Source organism: Protopterus annectens, chromosome 1.part0 (assembly GCF_019279795.1).
Source record: "Protopterus annectens isolate FY-2018-M chromosome 1.part0, PAN1.0, whole genome shotgun sequence".
In the NCBI taxonomy this organism is placed as follows: domain Eukaryota; kingdom Metazoa; phylum Chordata; order Ceratodontiformes; family Protopteridae; genus Protopterus; species Protopterus annectens.
The window spans coordinates 1,741,633,777-1,741,653,803 of record NC_056725.1 but is presented as its reverse complement, the minus strand read 5'-3'; the positions used below and the strand labels follow the sequence as shown (position 1 = coordinate 1,741,653,803).

The 20,027-nt window shown below is 39.5% G+C and overlaps 1 protein-coding gene and 1 pseudogene across 1 annotated transcript in view; both read left to right on the top strand.

Moving 5' to 3' along the window:
• Nucleotides 1-20,027, top strand: part of PPIL4 (peptidylprolyl isomerase like 4) — a 614,262-nt gene that overhangs the window by 556,750 nt on the left and 37,485 nt on the right. The window lies entirely within an intron of this gene.
• LOC122801989 lies at nucleotides 8,500-8,673 on the top strand (annotated as a pseudogene).

The following is a 20,027-nucleotide window of genomic DNA, read 5'->3' as shown; positions in this document are numbered from 1 at the left end:
AATTCCTATATAAAAACCCCACTGCTGACCCAGAAACTATATCTCCGGCTCCCAAAGGGATTAAAGCTTCCACTGCAAAAAACCCTGTCCCCTCTGATAGGGATTCTAGGGCTCTAGACAGATGGGGGAAAAAAGTCTACACTTCTGCTACCCTGGCTGTAAGGGCTTTAAATTGTCAGTTTCATATGCTTAAATATCAGCAATATTTAATGTCACTGCTTAAACAGAAATTGTTGACAAATGCTGAAGGTTCAGAGAAGAAAGAATTGTAGGATTTATTGCATGCAGCTGAACAAGTGGGAAAGCATACTTTGCAATGTGGTTATGATTCACTGGAGACCTCTTGCAGGGCCGCTGTTACAGCTTCTGTTATTAGAAGGCATGCTTGGTTAAAGGAACAGAATCTGCCTGATCGTGTTAAAGCAAAATTATTAGATGCACCATTATAGCATGATACTTTGTTTGGTACTAAAGCAGAAGAGGTGTTGAAAAAATGGAGGATAAAGCATAATCCATGCAGACAGTCAAGGATTTCTTACAGGTTCAGCCACCCAGGTTTAGCAGGAACTGGCCCACTACAAATTGGTCCTTTCCAGCATCAGACATACCATAAAGCGGCAGATACAGGCGTCCCAGAGGCAGCTCTCAGCCCCAGGGCTCATAGAGGCCTAAACAATGGGGTGCTCCTACCTCCAAAAGCGGAGAAGACAAATCACAACCTTACAGGAAACAGTCCCAATGACTTTCCTCTTCCAGATCCAAGCACTTTTCTTTTGGCAGCCCCCTTAGGGGGAAAACTAGCGCTTTTTTCATCAAATTGGAAAATGGTTACCCAAGACAAATGGGTCCTGAACATAGTGTCCCAAGGCTACAGGTTCCATTTTCACACCCAGCCTGCCACATCAGTCAATGGGCAGAGGCACAAAAACAAATTACAGCCCTCATGGACATGAGGGCCATTCAGCAAGTACCACAACAAGAGCAGGGGCAAGGATTTTACTCCAGACTTTTTCTAGTACCCAGAAAGAACAAAACCTGGAGACCAATTCTGGACCTGTCAATTTTAAATACATTTCTGGAAGTTCCAAAATTCAAGATGTTGATTCTACAGCAGCTACTGCCCATGCTGGGCAAGAAGGCTTGGCTCGTAACTTTGGACCTAAAAGAGGCATACCTGCATGTCCCAATCAGACAATCTTGCAGAAGATACCTCAGATTCATAGCTGGCTCAATGCATTACCAATTCTCTGCACTGCCTTTTGGCTTATCTACTGCGCCCAGGGTCTTCACAAAATGCCTGGCACCAGTAATAGCATTTTTCAGACAAAACGGAATTCAAATATATCCCTACTTGGATGACTGCCTAATTCAAGCAGAGAACAAAGACATTCTTCTGAAGCATCTGGCGTTTGTAAAAAGATTACTAATTGGCCTAGGGTACACAGTAAATGAAAAGAAATCAAACCTAATGCCCTCTCAAGAGATAATATTCCTGGGTGCAAGCTTAAATACAACTGCCCAGATGGCTTATCTCACGCCAGACAAACAAAAGCATCTGACTACTTACTTCATGAAATTGGCAACACAAACCCACTTATCTGCAAGGAAAATCCTGCAGGCCATGGGTTTCATGGCATCTTGCATTCTACTAATTCCATATGCCAGACTGCATATGAGGAAACTACAATGGTACCTAAAAAGTGTTTGGACTCAGCATTGCCACAGCCTGGAGACAGTAATTGCACTCATTCCCCGCCTACAACAGGAGTTTCAATGGTGGGCAGAAGCCTGTCACCACAACAAGGGTCTGCCATTCAGTTTACCCACAGCCAGACAGACACTGACAATGGATGCATCAGATTATGCCTGGAGAGCCCATATGGCAGGAAAATGTATTCAGGGCACATGGTCTGCAAACCAGATGCATCTTCACATCAATTAAAAAGAGATGCTAGCTGTTCAAAATGCCCTGACAGCTTTCAAGGACCTGCTTCATCCAGGACAGTTACTGATAAAGACAGACAACACTACGGTCATGTGGTACATAAACAAGCAGGGAGGTACACATTCCTACCCCCTATGCAGACAAGCAATGACCTTTTGGGACACAGCATTGGCTTTTCAAATTCACCTGCAAGCACAATTCCTGCCAGGAAAAACAAATACTCTGGCAGACAAATTAAGCAGAAACCTCATGGATCCCCACAAATGGAAAGTGGATCCACAAGTCTTCAGCATGATAATAAGGAAATGGGGATGCCCAGACATAGATCTATTTGCCTCCCCTCACAACTGCCAATTGCAGAGATTTTGCACAAGGATTTATCACAAGCAAGCATGGAAAGTGGACGCCCTATCCTTCAGCTGGAAAAATCTAACGGTATATGCTTTTCCCCCACTGCCTCTCCTTCCCAGGGTACTCCTAAAGGTCAGACAAGAGAAGCCAAAAATGATACTGATTGCACCAGACTGGCCACACCAACACTGGTACCCAATCCTAAAGAGCTTGTCTCAAGGTCCAGCATGGATATTGCCTCAAACTTCTCACTTGCTGACCCAACAAAATAATCAGATCCTGCACAGCCAACTCAGGACCTTAAATCTGGCAGCATGGCGGATAATGTAGCCATTCAGAACACTCCTCTTTCAAAAGCTGTTATGGATGTTATTTTGGAGGCCAGGAGGCCCAGCACCAGAAAATCTTATACAGAAAAATGGAAGAGATTCTGTGCTTGGAACCAGGAACAAGGCATTGACACGTGTGTACCAAATATCCCTCAGATTTTACAATACCTAACTGAGATGCTGAACAAAGGCCTTTCCTTCTCATCAGTTAAGATTCATGCCTCTGCTATTTCAGCCCATTACAATACGGAACCACCTATCTTTTCTCATCCTTTAATAAGGCAGTATTTCATAGGGGCCAAAAACATTAGGCCTCCAAGGAGAGCACCAATTCCGGCCTGGGACCTCAATTATGTTTTGGAAAAACTCACACTGCCTCCTTTCAAGCCAGCATCAACAGCAGATATAAAATTACTATCCTGGAAAACAGCTCTGCTCCTAGCAATAACCTCTGCAAGGCGGGTCTCAGAGTTACAAGCACTTATGGCTGTGGAACCTTTCATCATTTTTCATCCAGACAGTGTTTCTCTGAGGACAAACCCTACATTTATGCCTAAGGCGGTGTCCAGTGTGGCCCTTAACCAAACCATTCACTTGCCAACCTTTTATCCTAATCCACAGAACAAGGGTGAGAAGATTCTGCATTCATTGGACATACACAGGCAGTTACGCTTCTACTTGGACAGAACTAAAGCTTTCAGAAAGACTGAGCAACTTTTAGTGTCATATGCTGCAGGATCACAAGGAAAGGCCATCTCAAAACAGACCGTTTCTAAATGGATAGGCCATTGCATCCATTTCTGCTATTTTCAACATGGCAAATCAGTGCCTAAGGGCATTAGGCCTCATTCCAGCAGAGCAGCAGCCACTTCAGCAGCCTTCCTCAGAGGAGTACCAACCAAATATATCTTAGGCTGCAACTTGGAGTTCAGTGCACACCTTCACAAAGCACTACCACTTACCTCTTTACTGTAAGTCCAGAGCAGGCTTTGCCACAGCAGTCCTGCAGGGCCTCATAGCCTCTCCTAATCCTATTTAGCCCAGCCGCACTTCCTCAGCTTTGGGATTCAACCCAAGAGTAATGACTGCAACAGTAAAACACAATGAACATAGTACAGTTGTGTACCTACCATAAATGTAGATGTTCGAGTGTATTCCTTGTTGCAGTCCAGGTTACCCACCCACCATCCCCCTTTTCCTTGCTGGGACTTATCTGCACTTCTCTGTCCTATACAACCTATTTGGTGTATTTGCTTGTAGGTGAAGGAAATGTTATTTTTGTGCATGCATTTTTATTGGCATATTTTTCAGCCTACCAATTTGGGGGCACATGACATCTGGGGCAAGAAAAACTGAAGAAAATGGCGTTGGCTGCATCTTTTATACCCCTGGCGCACTGACGTCAGGGAAGAGGCGACAGCAACAGACGCCAGACCTAGACTTTGGAATTCTGGCCGACCGAGGGTAGCCTGCCAGCAGGATAACCCAAGAGTAATGACTGCAACAGTGAATACACTCAAACATCTACATTTATGGTAGTTACACAACTGTACTTTGCCATTCACAGGGTGACCTTCATCACCATGTAGTTTTTAGTGGCTGCCTCCTTATCTCTGCCTGAACCACAGCCAGTCCTGCAGAAAAAGAAAATAAAATGAGAACTCAGACCATGATAATAAAAAGTAGTAGAGAAAGAAAAACTTGACACACATACAGTTGATCAGTAACATTTTGTACAGTTTATTAAACAATGAAGAAGACCAAAACAATAAAACAGTTTAACCAAAAGCAATGGAAAAGTCATAAAAAATTACATGTAAAACAATTGGTCAGTGATATAGTGTACAATGCATTGAAATGATATGTTGAGATAAAGCAACAGTGTAGAAAAAAATAGAAAAGGAAATGGAAAAATTAAAATAAGAAAACAAATGCAACTGTTCAGGTACATGCGCTATAGTTTATTAAATATTACAGTGATGCTGCAATTTACTATACTTGCTCTATTACCTTTGTAGACTGGTTTGCCACCTCTGGCAGATGATCCTTTTGTCCACCATGTAGTGTGGTGCTGTAGAATATAAAACAAACAGTAATGAATACACCATGTCTCTAACAGCAACATGCAGTTACAGCTACATGGGTTTGGTACACTATGCAGTGACAATGCAGAAGCAATATGTGTACAACAACAATTTGTATTTTTTTCTCAAACCTTTTCTTTCCACTGGAGAAGGTCTGGTTGGTGCTTCCTCAGGTCACTATCCTTATGCTGACACTGCACAACATGACAGCTGATGCCAGCAGTATCACTCACCACCCTGGCAGGCTGCTTCCAGGCATCCTCATTATAAAGGGAGTCCTCATAGTCCCCCAGCAGGCAGTTCTAATGATGTAGTATACCGCAAATATGTGAGGACACTGAAAGGGCATGAAATAGATGGAAATTGCAGGGGTAGGGGTGGAAGACTAACTATAGCAATCAGGCAGAGTAGGTACGTAGTCTTTATCTGTCAGCATCTGGTAGGAATGTGTGCATATACTTAAGTATAAGCAACAGAATAGTGTAAGTCTTGTTTATTTAGCTATTTGCAATGAATGTTATGGTTTTTGTGGTAGCAAGACAAATCTCTGTCTTAAGAGATACATACAGAGAAGAGATGCTACTAATGCTCTCGCCAAACATATTACTCTAAGTGCTACACATACTTTTCATTTTTTAGTTTAGCAGTTAGTTTAAGATGATATAAGGGGAGGGGACATTGTCAATAAGGTTGAGCTAGCAGAGTTGAACTGGATAGTAACACTTCAAGCAAACAAGAACCATGGTTTAAATGGCGTTACACCTTTAAAGCCAGCCCTAAAGGTTCACAGATTACTTTATTGAATAATTTTCTCTGTTATAGGTTCATAGGTTCATAGTAGACTATCTGCCCTAGGGCATTTATAAGCCTAGCCAGAGTGTGTTTGGCTTTCGCCACCCATTTTAAATTAATTTTGCTATGCCTTTTTTTGAGGTTAGTATACTGTGCCTCTGTCTAACAGTGACACAGAAGTGATAGCCGAGGTAAACCTACGATCTCCCATCCACTCATCAAGATTCCTCTTGAAGAGAGTCAATGTGGGACTCTGCCTAACCTGGACTGGGATTTTATTCCAGAGTGAAGGGAGCCTCTGGGTTATGAATCTGTCCCTCCAGCATGTCCTATTTATTTCAGTGCTGAGGTTCAAGTCTCTCGAGCATAGCTCGATGGGATTTGGATTTTCTGAGGTGCAGCATGTCCTTTAATTCGGGTTGGACATGGCTTTATACGTCAGGCACAGATCGCCTCTGAGCAGGCGGTATGCCACTGAGTAGAGCTGGAGTTTCTTTAACCGGGCAGCATATGGCATCTGTTTGAGCCCTTTGATCCTCTTGGTGAGGTACTTTTGGGGTCTTTCCAGTTGCTGCAGGTGTCTGGTAAGGTACATCCCAAAGGGGCATTGTACTCAATTATGGGCCTGATGAGGGATGAGTAAAGAGGCACGATGACCTCCCTGATCTAGATGTGAATCCCTTCATGATTAGGTGGGCTATATAAAATGTTTTTCTAACCACTTTGGCCACGTGGTTGTCAAATTAGAGATTGCTATCAACTTGGGTCCCCAGGTCCCTAATGACTTCTTCTGTACTTAATGGATTACCACCTCTGTGGTAATTTGTGGGCACTTTGTTTTTGCCAAAGGGGATGACTATACACTTTTGGCGTTTAGCTTGAGGCCATGGCTCTGGCACCAGTTGTCTGTTTCTATGAGGCCCTTTTGAAGGATGCTTGTGTCGGCTGGAGAGTTGATTATGGCGCCCAGTTTGCAGTCATCTGCGAACTTGGTCAGCCACAGTCCTTCCGTGTTGGCCTGTACCACCGAGATATATACCGAACAAGAGAGGTCCCATGACTGAGCCTTGTGGGACGCCACTTGTAACTGGTTTGGAGTCTGACATGGCTCCAGCAATGCTAACCATGTGGGTTCTGTCCTTGAGCCAGTTTGCAACCCATCTAGTGACATAGGGGTTTATATTTAAGCTGGTGAGCTTATCTATAATGCCCGAGTGGGGTATTGTATCGAAGGCTTTTGCGAGGTCCAGGTAGGCTGTGTGGACCACCTTCCCTTGTCAATGGCCTTGGTGACTGTTTCAAAGAAATCGACCAGGTTTAAGAGGCAGGATCTGCCCTTAACAAAGCCAAACTGGGTAGGATCCAGTGTCTGTAGGTCCCCAATATCTTTATTTATGAGGTCCATGATGATCCTTTCCATAGCTTTGCAGACCAAGCTAGTCAGGCTTATGGGGCGATAGTTTCCAGGATCCGTTGAGGCACCACCTTTGTGGAGAGGGACCACTGTTGCTGTACGCCACTCTTTGGGTACATATCCTGTAGTAAGGCTAAGATTGAACAGTAGTTTTATGTTTGGGTTTAGCTCTTCTTGTAGTTCATGTAAGACGCAGCCCGGGACACCGTCTGGTCCCATTGATGCTGTGTTTTTTGCTTTGGAGAGGGTGGCTCTTACCTGAGCATCTGAGATGTCAGGGGGGCAGCACTCTGTTGGGATAGATATTTGCCCTTTTGGTGGGGAGAGGGGGGAGAGGTTTGCACTGAACCTGTCAGCTAGGATGTTGGCAATGTCTGTGGGCTCGGTGTATTTTTTGTCATTTTGGACTAATTCTGAGCATATCTGGGAATTCCCACCCAGGTTCCTAACATAACTAAAGAAAGCCTTGTGATTATCCTTAGTGTCCTGTGCAATTTTTCTCTCGAAGCTGGCCTTAGACGATTTTATGAGTGCCCGTAGTTTTTTGCTAATACTGATCAGAGATGCCTTCCCTTTTTGGGATTTTGCTCTATCATGTAGTAGCTTCCTCCTTCTATTGTATAGTTTGTTTATGGCTGGGGTCCACCAGACAGGACGTCTGCCTTTGGAGGATTGGGTCTTGGTTTTATTTGGGATTGCATGATCCTGCATTCCTGAGGGTGTTCATAGAATGCGTTTATAAAGGATTCTGCGGTCTGGGCCGTATTTTCCACAGGCCCAGGGGCTTTGAAGGATTTTGCCTCAGTTTTATTTAAATGTTTTTGTTCAAGCATTGTTTTATCTTGTTTTTGTGGTCTGCAGAACCACCTTAGTAAGTGAAGGCACGTACCTATTAAACTTCTGCTACTTTTTAGCGATGTTTGGTTGTTTTCTTCACTTTTGATTCAGCAACAGAATATCTTCAGTTAGTGAAGAGCCTATCAAACATATCTGATACATTTCATTTTATCCGATACATTTCTTTTACTGGTTACAAGTTCAATAGACATTATTGGGCCCAGTGGATGTGGTATACATGGACCTCAGTGAGATATTTGAAACAGTTTTACATAGGATACTGTATGAAAAATGGCAAACTTGTACCGGAGGTGAAATTAATTAGGTGACTGGGAAGCTGAGTGAGAAGAAACAAATGGTATTGTGGGAGAGTTATTCACAGAGAAGTCAGTAACTAGTATGGAGCATAGGTGCTAGGCTAGTTTTTGGTGCTAGTCTTGCTTAGTAGGTTTTTGTGGTGTAACTAAGTGAGAAGGAACAGGATTGATTTGTTTGTTGATGGTATCAACATTTTTGCAGTAGTTATTGAGGGGTACCATTGAGATTTGATGAAACTAATATGTGGGTAGAGAGAAAGAGAGAGCAGGTATGATTTAATGTTAAAAATTCAAAATTCAGTTCAGGAAGGTATTTGGGACTAAAGTTCTCAGTAAGAGAGTGGATGCAGAGAAACATAAAAATCTGTAATTTATTGTCTCTTAAGCTCAGTCCTACAATACAATGTGTGCAAACAGAGGTGAAAGTAGGATACTTACCTGGCGGGGGAATGCCATGATCAAGAAGGTGGTTTCCCTAGGGTTAGGCTGTTCCATTGCACACTTTGGTTGGGTTGACCCATATGATTTCCTCAAAGGTGGGAAACTCAGCTCTATAATTTATATGGGTTGGGGGTTGGCATAATGGTTAAAATGTTTACCTCATAGAAACAAGGTACAGGGTTTGAGTATCACCATTGGTCACTCTTTAGGACTTGCCGGAGAGACAGGTATGTATCCCAGAGACCATCTCTTTTGTGGAATAAGCTCCCCATCCATGTGAAGCAGAATTCCTTCCTAACCCAATTTAAGTATAACTCTGATAGTTGGATGGGGAACATGACATTCATCCCTGGTTCAACACTTATGTCTGCAATGGACTTGGGCATCCTGTAAATGTTTCATCTCCCAGGCCTTTGCTTGTAAATATTTAATTTCCCAAGGTTCTGCTTACACTTATCAAGGGTACCAGAACTTGTCAGAGATTTTGGGATGCATGACTAGGCTTAAAAATCCCCTTGTGGTCATTAGCCTAGGAAACATGTATGAATCTATCTCTGTGCAGCATATGAAAAAAAAATCATGTATTCCTTGCTGCACCAGAAGGGACTCCTGCCATAGTCTGAGCCTTCTAAGGCCATGTCCACTTGTCAGGTCAACTCCAGGAGAAAAAAAATTGTAGCTGGAGCTCAGGGCCACACACCATTGACAACAGCTGATGTACATTAACAGGCACCAGGGAAGCACCATGCCCTTCAACAGAGGTGAGATGCATGTGGCCAGTAGTGTGATGCCAAGTGGCACAGCCCCACTAAATCCCCTCATTTGGATAATAGCCCTACTACTTGCATTTTAACATAATAAAAACTACAGTCCCCATTTTGTAAGATACCATGATATAATGATCAGTGCAGTCAGTCAAAGTAAAGTGGACATCAAAATGTACTACATTATAGGGAAACTGGTAGCTAATAAGACAACTGGTAGTGGACCTCAGGGCTGCAGTCACCACTTAAGGGAGCATGTTATCAATAGGCAATGTCACACAAGAGTGGAATGTGTTATGCACTATTGCACATAACTTGGTGGGATTAACAGACTGGGAGCCTTCAACCTGACAGGATATAGGGGATAGGCAAGAGGAGAGATCCCAGCCCTATTGTGGGGGATCAACCTTAGAAGGCAAAGGGGACTGGCAGGATTAATTGCAGTCCTGTTGTTGTGAGTGGAGCTCAATATGAAAAGACACAGGAAATGGAGGAACATGATGCTGTCCTGTTGGGTGGGGGGGCTCAACCTAACAGATCACTAGGGCACTGCCAGTCTCAGTCAGTGTTCTGCTGTGTAAGTGATGATACACACGCCTGAATATTTCCCTTAACATCAGACAATGAATGTGCAGATCAGTGTTCCAAGCACACATATTCCATGCTCACACCATGTCAGAGATGTTGCGTGTGCTGCATGGCCTATGTGAAGACTTGCAACCACTACAGGGACTGCAGGACATTCTGCAGTACATGCAGAGTAACATGGCATATAGTAAGTTGGAGCAGCCATATCTGGTGTGGATATTTGTAGCCCAGTTGGTATACATTGATAAACCCTTGAGGATGCAGGCAGCTGGCTGCTGTGGTCATGCTAGGGGACAGGAAGAGATATGCATTGCATAAGCACAGGCCAGGCTTACACAGATGGCAAATGCAGTTCAAGACAGCATCACAGTCCGTACTATCTTTGGCTTTCTGTGCCCCTGGGTTGACACACTCCTATAGCTGTGGCCAGTGCTCTTCTGACCTGTCAGAGTTACACAGTTCAATGCTGTTATGCTCCTCTGTAGCCCTACTGTGAGTGAGACCTTCCTGTGCCTGTTCATGGGGGCTATTAGTGCAGCATTTTACTGGAATGCCATAAGTGCCACAGTGAATCTAACATAAATGCGCGCGTGCATACACACACACACACACACACACACACACACCCCCGAAGATATATGCCAACCCTTGAACAAGGTACCTCCAGTCTTGACACTGGAAGCTCAACCCATTTGCTAAAAGTGTGATCCCTGACTTCCACAACCTCATAGCCATATGTCTGGTTACTGCATCCACCACCTATGACCCTCCCATCTATGCTATCAATACTGTCCCCTGTCACTATGCAATATTCTACCTGTGCAAAAATGATGAGGACTGCACCTTACCCATCACTTTGGCCTATGTAAGTATGGTAATGTGTAATGCATAGTGTGGGCAGTTGGTGCACTTGCATGTATCAGATTTATTCTGTGTTAGTCTAGCCATGGCCCATAGTTGTGGACCAGAACCACTCTTTGCTATTGCCACAACATGTTGCACCTGCATCTGCTTTGCTTGGGATACCACCACAGCTTCTCCTCCAATGACATTTGCTGCCACTAGTATTTCAGGCAGTGCTGTGGTACACCCCACCCACTTTCAGTTGCAGCAGTTTTCATAACACCAGATAATGCAGCATTGCGCAGACCATAAGTATCTTGCTGCAGGTGTCTGGAGCATACTGCACCTTGCCACCATATGTATCTAAGCAGCTTAAATGAGCCTTCAGCAGTCCGAACACACATTCACTAATGTTATATATCCACAGAAATCAAACTCTGGACTCTTTTAGACAGAGAGGGTATGAGAATAAAATGTTAGAAGATTGCCAAAGGCTTTGTACTAGCCAATAGATCTTTGGCGGCTCGGCCATATTTTAATGAAACATCAGGTGATTATGATATGGGTGCTAAGAGTAACTGCACCAGAGCTGTCTGTTATATGACTACATATAATAGGTGTAGTGATGGCATTGGAAAGATAGTTACAGACAATTTGAGTATTCTTAGGATCTTACCTGAGTTTAATAAAATTATAAATGAGAGACCTTTGTTTACATATAGAAAGCGTTCAAATCTTAAAACAGATTATGCTATAAGGATATGCAAGAAAAAAATCAGAATAGATGGGCCAAACAAGGTACCTGTGCTTGTTTCCATTGTTGTTGTTGTATGTACATTGAGAGGAATAATACTTTCGTACATCCTAGAACTAATATTATCTTTACCTTTAGATGTTTTGCCACATTTAACAGTAGCAGTATAGTATACTTAGCTACATGTATAAAATGTATTTGTTTTTTATGTGGGTAAGTCAACAAGATGCCTAAAGGATATAATAATGGAACACAACTCAAACATAAGAAGGGGTGTTCTGACCAATTCATTGGCCAAACATGCATCTGAAAATCCCACTCATAGTTTTAGATTTAGGGTTATTGAGACAATGATGAAATCTATTAGAAAGGGTGATTTAAATACAAAATTAGGAAATAAAGAATACAACTGGATTTTATGGTTACAAGCTGAATATATTCGTCAGGCATTAATAAAATGGTTTCTATAGGATTTATATGAACTGTCTTTTTAAATATTGTTGCTATATATTTCTTTTAACTGCTTTTGGTATTATATTAATTGAATGATTCTCTTTATTGGCTGTGTAATTAGAGTTGTAATTAATTGATATGTATACATGCAACACTGCAAACTGTACAAACGATTTCTGGATGATATAATAATTTTTTGGACTAGTGGACATGACAAATTTAATGATTTCATCAAATATATTGGAGAAACAACTAATTTCCTCAAGTTCACTCATTCAACATCCAATAAAAGTATTGCTTTCCTGGATATTGAAATTATGAAAACTACTAGGTCTTTTGAGACAAAGGTTTACAGGAAAGATACATACGTCAGCTCATTTCTCCATTTTGAGAGTGGGCATCCAATCCACTGTAAAAGGAACTTGGTGAAGGGTCAATTCGTTAGGGGATCCAGGATGACAAGTTTAGATGAAGACTTTAATATGGAATGTGACAAATTAGAGATGATGTTTATTGATAGAGGTTACCCCAAAGAATTTGTTAATGAACTTAGAATGGAAGTAACCAAAGCTAGAAGTGGAAGATTTAAGCCCATCCTAGGGGTAAGAGAAAATAAAACTAACGATGATGACAATATCAAAATGGGGAAAGACAAATATGAACAATCACTAGTTCTAGAATATAACAATCTGAACAAGAAAGTAAAGTTGCTTTTTCAAAAAGAATGGGAGAAATTTAAAACCCTCACTGACCTAGAAGGATCATCTGATTCAAATCCAAAAGTAGTGTTCAAGAATTCTCTGAACATCAAAAACATATTAGAAAATGGGAGCGGAAGAAAAATAGGTGACAGGACCCATTCAGGTAAAGTGGGGACCTTTAAATGTGGAAAGTGCAAACAATGTGAATTTGTAATAAACCAGGAGAAAGTATACTTGGATAGTAGGGAACTATGGCTGTATAGCAAAGGTTATTTTAACTGTGATTCTAAAGGTTTGATTTATTTGGCAATTTGCAAAAAGTGTTATTCGTTTTACGTAGGCAAAACTGAAAGATCCTTGAAAAAGAGGATCTATGAACACATGTACGATATTAAAACATGTAAGGAAACGAACGCACTTTACAGGCACAGTAAGACTTGTAAAGAATATCAATTTAATTTCTTTATTTTGGACCAAGTAAAAGAGGATATTAGGGGGGTCCCTGGGAAGAGAACATAGGCTACAAAGAATTATGGTGGCAGATAGCTTTAGAAGCCAACAGGACCCCTGGCCTGAATGAGTACATTTCTATCCTACCACTGTTAAAATTGAGGGCAGCTAGAATATAGTACTTAGAAGTCATAACCTAAATGACCAGCAGATGGTGCCAAACATGGTTAATACAAAATACCTACCTCTCATCTATTTTATACAATGTATGTTAAATGGATTTTTTATACATGCAAATACAAAATGCATTGGATTCTAAGCTCAGGAATATATGGATAACAATACTTACAACATAATATTCTATCAAGGTTTTAAGATTGTATTCATACAATTATAAAAGGTTTTATGTTTTTTTAATAGGAAACACACCAATGAAATACTAATGAGATTTTAATGAAATACTGATGTTGATTTGTCAATTTTTAATTATAGTTAGTTGGGATTGGCTTGTGATGAATCAAATCTGTATAAATAGGAATGATATGGTTATTTTCCTTGTTTAATCTGATGAAGTCTACATACGGACGAAAACGCGGAGATTTTAATAAAGCGTTCATTTTTTGTGAATATAAACTGCTTTCTTCTCCTGACTTCTTTTATTCGTGGTTTTTGATATGTATAAACTATTATTAGCACTGAAGAAGGGTACTGGTACCTGAAAGCTTTGCTGCTTATTTTATGGTCTCTGTATTAAATTGGTTGCTGCCTTACGCTGGTGTCAGTCGTTTTGTTTGGAATGTTACTTATTTGTACTACTGCACCTTTGTTCTGGTGAGCTTTTTGTTGTGCTTCATATATCCACAGACTGACAGAGCATGGAATGACTAGGAAATGAATCCCGTGTTAATCAACTACAGTAGTGTTTTTTCTGGAATGTAGAAAGACAACTAGAATAACAATAAACAGCGCAAAGGCATTATATTTAAGACAAAGACAAGGTAGCCTGTTCTTCTCAATCCAAACGAAAAAAGGAACCAAAACCAGGATCCACAACTGATAATCACGACAATACTCCACCACAGCAAGCTCAAGGATGCAAGGACAAGCAAGCACCAAGACAAATCTTTTATTCCAGAAGCCAAAGCCTGAGATTCAGCTTTCACCAGTCAAGCTGGTATCACATCATCATGTAAAAAAAATCCACTCACACAACAATACACATCCACACACCACACAACACTTTATTAATTCCAATTTCAATTACTTTCTTAAGGGAATATTCATTTTGCTTGTTTGTTGTCTCTCTTCTTTTTTGAAAAATATACTATACTATATTTCAATTTCATTCTATAGTGAAAATACAAAATAGTTATCAACAATCATCATGTTTAAATTTCATAAATAAATATAAAAAATAAAAATTAAAAATTTTAAAATTTTATTTTATATTATTTTTTAAACAAAATAAAAAAAAAAAAAAAAAAAAAAATTTATTTTTTATTACATTATTACATCTCTGCTTTAATGCGGTTTAAAAAAAAATTTGGTCATTTTAAACCTGGATATCTGGTGGCTCTGCTCTTCATCAGATTCTCCAGCCACCCACTTTACATACCAATGTCACCAGGCACCAAGGGCATCATATATATCTATATTGAAAACATTGAAAACAAAAAACTATTCACACCTTGCTATGCAAAATATAAAGCAAGTGCATGTCCCTGCTTTTCCCTTGCTTCTATTGTTCTATCCTGTTTCTCAATCCTATAGTTATCTCGTAGTAGTACCAAGTAATATCATGCATGCATACATGAGCATGATGCTAAGTACACACAATTCAAATTACAATTGCATAAACCTGGGCATGCTATAAATCGATAGCATACTACTACACACAAATACCTACCTTCAGCTAATAATCTAACACAGCACAGTTGCCACATTTGGACATCTGATCTCATCTGTTCTTCTCCCTCCTCAAAATGTTGTTGATGTTGTTTTGTTGCCCTGATAATGGGACTTCCACCCAACAATTCACAATTCTCTGGCATTGTGCATTGATACCCATTATTTTATTAATAATAATAAAAATTCATTGGCCATGTCATTAAACCTTGGTACCTTCTTCTCAATCCAACCTATTTTGAAAAGAGATAAAACAGTGTACAGGTCATTTTACAGACACCTCTAAAATAGCTTGCATTAAAACTAAAGATAACACAAACTATGCCAAAGGATTTATGCAATTCCTTACATCAAGTATAAAACACATTACAAACTCTTTCCAAAGTTCTCATAGTAACCACAACCTGACAACACTGATACATAAATGTATCCACTTATTTTACTACCATCACAAAGAAACAAACTAAAACTCTACTCCCATCAACTAACTACTAAAGATGCTAAATTCAGCATGCTACATTCCACATTCCTTAAATTTGCTGATGAGAAAATAGCAAAACCACTTACCCATATTTTAACCTTTTCATCATCACAAGCATAGTTCCTAGCTTATTTAAGCACTCATTTGTCATTCCTTTCCCAAAAGTTTCCTCCCTTCAGAACTCAAGGACTCTAGACCCATATCCAGTTTATCTTATAACAAAAATATTTGAGAAACCTTGTAGGTATGGCCCATTATACAATGTGCAGCATGGTTTCAGAAACTCGTGCAGCAGAATGATAGCACTAATTAGTGCTACAGATACACTTTACACAAAAGTGCTCATCTCAGCAGGTTCCTTTATTACAATGACAAGAGCCTTTGAGACTGTTGATTATAACCTGCTATTACAAAAAAACGTGTAGGCTTAGGTTTGGAGAAAACACACTGCTATGGTTTACAAAATATTTGGAAAAAAAAAACAGAACCTTTCTAGTCTATGCTAACAACACTTAGGCAAAGGTGTTTTCAGCAATGAAAACACAAAGCTCAGTACTGGACCCAATGCGATTCTCGCCATTCATTAAAGCAGGGGTCTCAAACACAAATGAGCACGAGGGCGGCAAATAACACCAAGGATTTTTTGGTGGGCCGCAAGTTCAAGTCATCCACAAAGTATACTTTTTTGTTAATTAAAAAAAAAAACTAAGTTACGAAACTTTTTGTTTGAAGCAACAGACTGCTATAACACTATTAGTTTCAAATATTCTAGCAATTTTAACTAAGCTCTATGACAAAGTATTTTTTATTCATAAAACATTATTGCTTTTCTTTGTTTTGACTGCTTAGCTGTCAACGTTTTGCGGAGACCAGGACGTCAACATTAGGATTTATGTCGTGTGAAGTAGCCAGTTAACACTGGATAATATTGATCTTAGTAATTACCCTATAAAAGTTGGTTATTTTATTGAGAAAAGAATGTCTGAAGTAGTAACTAACAACACTGTTCTGGTGTTTACAAGTGAAAGTAACTTTGATGTAAGTAGAGCAACCATATGGTTAATGGATGGAACATACTTTTGTAAAGGAACTCTGCTGACAGTTATGCAGCATCCATGGTTTGGTGAAATACAGAGGTTCTACTAAGTCTGTGTCTCTCTTATATTGTCTAATGTCTAAAAATCATTAAAATCTTACAATCTGATGAGGCATTGTTTTCCATTACTAAGTATAAATGGTTACGAAAGCAATGTTAAATTCATTTTTATGCAACTTTGAAATTGCTGCAATAAATAGTGTGAGGCTTAATATTAATGGCGCTGTTACGAAAGGTTGCTTCTTCCACTTTGGCCTAAATTTATGGAGAAAAGTTCAATCTCTAGGTTTAGCTTCCTAGCATAATTCCTCCATAAGTTTTCAATTATCTATAAAAACAGTGGCTGCATTAGCTTTTCTAAGTGAAGAAGTTCTGCCAGGATTTCAAGCTGTACGGGAAAGTTTTTTACCTGAATGGAAAGAGTTAAGTACTATGCTGATGCATATTCTAGGAAAAGCATGAAAATTTAGCACTCTCAGTACTACTACTTCCAGGTTTCTGCCTCTTTTTCCAGTGTCATTTTGGACTGTTTAGCAATTAAATTAAGTACATTGTTTCTACCAAGAATACAAAATTCCGTTGAAGCATGGCATAGAACGTTAAAATGCTTACAGGGAAAGCACGCTACAGATTTATCTGTTCTAGTTTCTGCTTTAGTTAGAAAACAAAATAGAGGTGATGAATTAAGAGTTCATATGTCAGCAGGTCGTCCTCCATCTAAAAAGTGTAAGCTTTTACAAAGGCACAATCAATTTGCATTTTTTACAAAAGAAAAGCAATTACACTTCAATGGAATTTTGTCAAAGCTACTGCTACATTTTTGAAAATGTGAAATAATTATTTAAGAAAAAAATGTTCTACAACTTTAAATCATGTATTACTACAGGAAACATGGATTGAAGAATGCTTACTATGAAAATTTCGTATTTGGAAATGAAAAAAAAATTCTTTGTTTTAAATTATTCATGGGTGTCGGGAATGGTGCACCAAGTCTACTGTTATATTTTCGGTATTATAAGATTCATTGGTGTAATTTTTCAATGTTAAGTATTTTCGTTGTTATGGTCTCAATATTTTGAATTTCTTTCTTATGGTAATTTGATCTGCTGAAGTAGATCCCATGTGTGAATACATAGTTTACAGCTATAGCCATTGTTTTGCATTAATTTTATATCTTGAAAAAAAGCTTGAAACTGCCTCAGGATGTTCCTCAGCACTGAGGTGTTCTTTTCTGGTTTTATCAGGTGCAAAATATATTATCTACAGATAGTCAGCCTTTCTTGAATACCATACCAGTTATATATTTGAATTTCTGAGTCCCTTATTTTCTTTGCCAATGGCTCTGAAAATCATAATGCAAATAGCAAAGTGGAATGAGGACAACCTTGCCTGGTTCCTCTGTTCAAACACAACTTATCAGAGAAGAACCCTTTCACTTTAATTTTTGTCACTGATCCCTCATATAGTTTCCTAGTTAACCTTATTATTGGATCAGGGAATGCAGATGGTTGTATTGCCATACTCAACCCAGTTTACTCTGTCAAATGTTTTCTCTGCATCAAGACCCACCAACAACAGCAGCATTTTTTTATGTTCTGCTTCCCTCTGGATCATTATTGTTGTCAGATTTGTCTCCCCTCCTCAAAACCACACTGATCCCATATCTATCCATTTTGACAACACCTTTGTCATTTTTTTAGCTGTTATAGATATAAACTGTTTATAATCCTGTTTTAGAATTGAAATGGGTCTACATGAAACCAGGTCTGCTGGGTCTTTACTGTCTTTGGGTATTACAACCGTCATTGCTTTCTTCCAAGATTTTGGTGCGCTCCCTCCTTTTAAAATCCCATTAAACAAAAACTTCCAGATCTTTATCACTTTCTTCCCTCCTAACTTCCAAACTTCCACAGGAATACCATCTATTTCTGGAGACGTTCCTGTAGATTGATTATGTCTCACTGTTTTTATCTCAGTTTCTCCTATCTTAACTGTTAATTATTGAGCTTCATCCACCTCTAACCTTCACATAAGTAAGTCTTCCATAAATATTTCCATTTGTATGTCTTGATTTCCACATTTTTCTGCTTTATACAAATTTTCATAACATTTATGAAATACCTCTAATACCACTACAGGATCTGTGGTTATTTTTCTTGTTATAGGCTTCACAAGTTTGACAATGCCTTTCTGTTTTCTGTAGCCTAAGTCATTGTGCCAAGAGTTTTTGTGCTCAGGAGTTATCAAAAAACAGTTGCTTAACACCAATCATTCTAAACTTATGCATATCTTCCAAATACTCCTTTGTTTTCTCTTTAGCACTCTGCAGTTGTTCCAATTCTTGTTCTGTGAAATTTTCCCTATTCTGCAATACCTTAACCTTTGTCAGACCCTGAAAATAATTCAGTGTGAAGTTGTTCTATCTCACCATTCGTTCTTTACTGATGGGTTCGGAGCCAATCCCTCGGCTCTGAGTCGGCCAATTGTAAAGCTCGAGGTCTTCAAATAGCTCGAGGCCAAGTCTCTATCCCATGATGTACCTAGAGTTACCTCAGATCTAGTTTGCCGCTGCAATATCGAAGGTTCTGCATTAGCTCGGGCCAGTAAAACTGTTATCTTCTTACTTATTACTTATATTTAGATAGTTAGTTTAAATAGTTTAGATAGTTTATAAAGCTCTTACAGCTTTCTAGTGTGTGTTTCTGCATTTTAGTCCCTTCTCTTAGTGTGATTTAAAAATTTTCTAGTTGGCTTTTTGTTTTAGGCCTAGTTTAAAACCTTTTGCTGAGTGTGTTTAGTCGGTGATCTTTTGTCACTTTTTTGGCTAATTAGTTAAATAGTGTATAGTTTTTGCTGTGTGGTGTGTTTAGCTTAGAAAGGGCTTGATTCTATTTTTACTGTTAGTTTTTGTAGTTAACAGTAATTTTGTCTGACTTAAAATATTTAGACAGTGTGTTGTATCTTAGCAGGTATCTCCCTTTTTTTGAATAATCTGTTCATTTTGTGTGTTTTCAGACAGTTGGTGGTGACAGCAACAGCTTTTCCTGTCACTTTAATATTTGTGTGTGTGTGTGTGTGTGTGTGTGTGTGTGTGTGTGTGTGTGTGTGTGTGTTAGCCTGATTGTATTAAGGCATTTTGTAGATAATTACTGTTAGGATGTTTTTGTGGTGATAGTAATTTTTCTCTCAGACTTTCAATGGCTGACCAAGACAAGCACCCCAAGTCTGGTTTCAAAAAGTGCCCAAAGTGTGGCCAAAAGATGTCGGTAACAGCCATGTACATTGTGCGTACTGTCTAGGAGCCCTGCATTTGCAGGATAGCTGTGCTATATGTCATTCCTTCTCCTCAAGGGTCCTACAGGAAAGGAAAAGAAAACTTATTGACAGAGGGTTGTTGAAACTGTCATTTCAAGAAGCTTTGAGCGACCAAGATGGATCCAGCAAGTCCTCAAAGTCTTCTAAGACTTCAGACTCTAAGAAAT